Source organism: Morone saxatilis, unplaced genomic scaffold (genome assembly GCF_004916995.1).
Source record: "Morone saxatilis isolate NCDOM2014 unplaced genomic scaffold, NCSU_SB_2.0 Contig19, whole genome shotgun sequence".
In the NCBI taxonomy this organism is placed as follows: Eukaryota; Metazoa; Chordata; class Actinopteri; family Moronidae; genus Morone; species Morone saxatilis.
In genome coordinates, this window is record NW_023339751.1 from 24048671 (window position 1) to 24053936 (window position 5266).

Consider the following 5266-nt stretch of genomic DNA (forward strand, 5'->3'; position numbering starts at 1 on the left):
AATATAATATGAAATATCAATAAAATAAAATGTCAAATTGATTTTTTTTACATTTCTTTCTGTATTTAGCTTTGCATTAAATCTGCTATTTATTTACTTCAATTAAATTTTCCATTTTATTTATTAATTTATTTCTATCTTTTCTTTTCACTTTTGTGTGCATTTCTGCTTCAATATGCAAATGAATCAATCTGTGTCTCCTATACATATACTAAATGACTAGGGTCAAAATGGTAGCAGTCAGGCCTCCAGTCAGGAGATTACAACTGAACTAAGGCAGAAACAGAAATATCAATTTATATTATTTATAAATAAATGCCTATATTATGTTTGGTACATTTAATGGCATAGTATTTCATTTATTGGGTCATTAAGTTTTGTTTTTGGCAGTTTTGGTCTTCCATAATTTAGCAAGAAAACAAACAAATATTTAAAATAAAGGCTTGTTCGAGATGAGCCAGGCCTGTGCAGAATCAATCACTGGGGATCACCGTACAATACGTGCCAGCTAGGTTTGTGTCCAACTTGCCGTTGTCTTGCTCTGACGTTGTGCACAGGTGGGCAATGATAACCTCACGAGATTGAGGCAGCCGTGGTTTTTAGAGCCAGGCACAGTTGTTCTCCACAGACTGCAAGACCTAGGGCATGATGGGAAACGTGTGGCTGGGTAACATCAGGGTTACTCAAGAGAATTGGACCAAAATGCAAGATAGAGGCAGAGATGGTGCAGTCTAGTGATTTAATACCTATGAAAATCAAAGAGTACAAAACTTACCGGATGGTGAGTCAGACAAAGGTCAAAAACAGAAAGGCAGTGCAATGAGGCAAACAAATCCAAAAGGGGCAGGCAAGAAATCCAGAATCGAATAAAATACACAGAAAGTCCTAAGAACACAGCGAAACACACTGGAACCCTTAACATAAAGGCAAATACACACTGGCAATGAAACAAAAACAAAGACTAAATACACTGGAGAGGGGATATTAACTAGACAATGAAAATCAAAACTGGCTGGAAAACAGACAAAGAGGAAATTAAGTTACTGACACGAGAGAAAGTGAATGAGTATTACAAAATAAAAACGGAAATAACTAAAGTAAAACCCCAAACCAAGACAAAACACTTGAGGTAAGTGCTGGTGGTAAATGGTTGAAGTGGTAAGTGATTGAAATTTGTCCACTTCCAATCCAACTGAGGGACAAATGCCAGTAGCATAGATAGAAAAGTGAATTGGGAATTTTAAATTCAGAAAAGACTACAGGTTGCTCCATTTCCTATCTTCCAACTTTAACCCTAAATTCCAATTATACTTCCAAATTGCAATTCTAAATTTTGGAAAGTTGACCCCAAGTTCTGATAAAAGTAAATCATGTTACATATGGTCTTGCAAAACACTTGATGTTGCACTTTACTTCAAAACTACCAGAGCCCCTATGAGGGTGTATAATCTTTGTAAATGTGTAAATTCATTCATTTTTAATACAAGAACAAACAACAATGTTTTCATCTCAAGGTTCTACAGAGTAGAACATACATCATCAGACAGGCTTTGAAATAAATTTAAAATCATCAAAGCTGAAGTACAGAGCCAAATCAAATATCTGCAGACTGCACTGTTTACTGCCAGACAGGTCTCATCAAGCACAGATCTCTGAGATAATCTGAAGTCTGGTTCTGAATAAATTCAAGTCAGTGTCAATAAAGGCTTATTTCATCATGCACAAAAGTTGTTTATAAAATAAAAATCAAGCTGACAAAATGCTAAAATACGTTTAAAGGGAGGAGAAAGGCAAAAACTTAACACAAACTTAAAATATAACTGCAATTACTACTAACCATGATGATTTGAATAATTTAGTAATCTTTTGAAGTTGAGCATTAGTGTGTATAATAAGGGAGTAGAACAATAAAAAGGTGACACTTCCAGACAAGTCCAGTGTGTAACATTTAAGAGGATCCTATTCTGGCAGAAATAGGAAGTACTAATATTTATAGGCTATGTTTTCATTATGTACAATCACCTAAATATAAGAATCGTTTTTGTTACCGTAAAATGAGCCCAATTTTAACCTACAGGGCCAACATACAATTTGTGGTTAAGTCATGTTAGGCCAACTACATCAGCAAACTTGGTTACGGTTAAAATCCTGATAACAGTTTCCAAAATCAAACATTACTTGTTGTTCTCTTGTTGGACCCAACCCTCCTCCCCTGCATAGAAGTGCTCTACAGCCCATTTACCTCCACGTGAACTTTTCCCTTTGGTGGACAAAGGACACGCTACTTCCTGCACTGACTCTGAACTTTGGCATTGGATGTAAATCATGCGCCGTGACACACACTGTTGGCAAGAACAGAGGGGCAGGAAGTTACAGCTACTAAGGAAGTATCAACTTGGTATGTTTTACAGAAAAACAGAAGTAAAGACATTTAAAAATATAACATAGCCTGCATGTTAAGTAAACAGCGTGTTACAGTCATCTGTTAAAACTCTAACAGAAAACTTCACTAGAGAAAACAAAACCATGAAAGAAACCATCTTGGACCTCCAAACTCGAAGCATGCTAGATAACCTCAGCTTCTCCGGTATTCCTGAACCTGCATCCAACAACCCTGATAGAAAGATTAAAGACTTCATGAAAACTCAACTTCCCACAAGACACTGAAGACACTGAAAACAACATAATCTTCCACTATATAGTACACTATATTGTGGTATGGTCCATGTCAAAGGTCTGGAACATAAAAAAAAAAATAAGTGCAACTAATCAAAATGCAAGGGGAAAGAATTAAAATGAGCTAAACTCTGTCTTAAAGCAACATTATGTAAGATTTGGTATTTTTTGTGATTTGGCCCCTAGTTTCAGAGTGCAATTCACTTATAAACCGCAAATCTGGATACCTGGTATACACTGAAGGTCAACTTTACTAAAGACACTACAGAAATAACAGGCTTCATAGTTGATTTGTAAACCTATTGCACTACTCTGCACACACTTGTATGCATGCACACAAGCACATGCACACAGTTTGACTGCCATACATGGCCCTTGTGCTGTGCTTTGCAACTATAGTATGATTAAGCATGGCGAAAGGTGGTGGTTATAGCAAATAAATTGTGGTTAAGTTATGGTTAGGTAACTGCACTAAACTTGGTTAAGGTTAGAATCCTGATTATGGTTTAAAAAATTACTTGTTGGTCTCTTGTTGGACTCAAACTCCCTTCTTCTGCATGGAAGCTGGATGCTCTACATCCCACCACACTGTCCTCCACACCCCGACTTTCCCCCTTGCTACACAAAGGGCACACTACTTTGTACACTGACACTGAACTTTGTCATTTGATGTACATCACACACCGTGACACACATTGTTAACAACAACATAGGGGGAGTATGTTACAGTACACAGTTATTAGGGAAGTTTTAACTTGATATGTTTTACAGAGGAACTTCCTCAGTATTTTTGAGGTCCAACTTTATTAGATATACACTGATGACATTTCTTATATCAGTATAAACAGCGATAACACCAGCACGGAAATGGTTTTCCCAGTTTAGTATGGAAGAACTTGACTGTCCTGCACAGACCCTCGACCACATCCAACACCTTTGAGATGAGCCAGACTGTGAGCTAGACCTGATCACCCAACATCAGTGTTGGACCTCACGGATGTTCTCTCATAGGAGCAAATCTGTGCAGCCAGGTTCCAACATATGCTGGAAAGCCTGAAACCAGAAGAGTGAGGGCTGTTATAATGACCATGCTGTCAGAATCACATTCAGCTATCACATATATCAGAATCAGAAATCCTTTAATAATCCCCGTGGGGAATTATGTTCCCCACGGGGATAGGTATTATGTTTGGGCGTCTGCATGCTTTAGTCCACGTAGTGTAGTTCTCTCTTTTGGCTACAAGGAAGTGTTTATCTTTATTGTAAAATCAATTAATATGGTGCACCACACTCATGCTACTGAATGAGTTTTGACTTGATGATCTTTGCGTGTTATGTCATCACTTTTTATTTGTATGAGTAAAAGAGGCCAGACATAAAGAAATGTGTGTGTATCATAATGCAGCTGACGCAAATCATGGTTTGAACATTTCTGAAAAGACTTCCCATCACACCATGGCCTTGCTGATAAGACAAATAGTAAAACAAAAAAAATGTCACAACTTCAAAGCAGAATTAAAGGCATTTTAAAAATAGAGCAGTGGTACATTGTGCATACACCCAGGGCATGCTGGAGTATGCCCCATATAACGCCTAGCAGTTATGAAACTGGATGCATGCTGTTTCTTTGTAATGTAGAAAATGTGAAATTAGAATGTTAAAATGCACTTCAAAACCAAATCAAATCTGTCTATCCATCCTGCTAATTTTGACTGTATATAGTTGCATATACTGTAATAAAGTATAACAGTTTGGGCACCCCTTGACAAATTTTGTGATTTAAGCACAGACTTTTATAGGATATGGAACATAAAACAATATTTTCAGCAAACATTAATGCATAGTTACGTTTTGTATTTTGTATCTAACATCATTGTGGCATGTGCACTTCTGCAGTCTCACATTCTTTTTACAATATCTCATACCTTCATCAGCTCATTAGCTGAGGCATGTCAAGAATTGAAAACGTCAGCTGGTGCCAATTTCAACTGTTTACAAATACTATGATTCTTCAAACCTCATGTGAATGCTCACCAACCATGGGTTCCTCTAAGCAGCTGTGTAAGACTGAAAATGAAAGTTATTGATGCCCACTGATGTCGACAATGCAGGAGAAGGCTGCAGGAAGATAGTAAAGCGTTGTCAGCTTGCAATGGAACATCTACAGAAGCCTTATGTGTTTTGGAAAAAGTGCTGTGGGCTAATGAGGTTAACATAGAGCAATACGGCCACATTCACTATAGGGATGTTTGGAGAAAAAAAAGGCCTATTTCATGAAAAGAACACCTTGGCAGCTGTTACGCATGGGGGTGGATCTATCATTATTTGGGGTTGTGTTGCAGCCAGTCGCACAGAAAACACTGCACAGGTGGATGGAAGAATGGATTCCACTAAAATTCTAATTTTGGAAGCAAACATCACACCATCTGTAGATAAGCTGAAGCAGAAAAGAGGATGGATTCTACAAGAGGAATCTTATCCTAAACATACCATGATATCCACTATGGAATACATCAAGAGATGCAAGCAGAAGGTTTTGGAATGACTCTCACAGTCCCCTTAGTTGTCAATTCAATTCAGTTCAATTTTA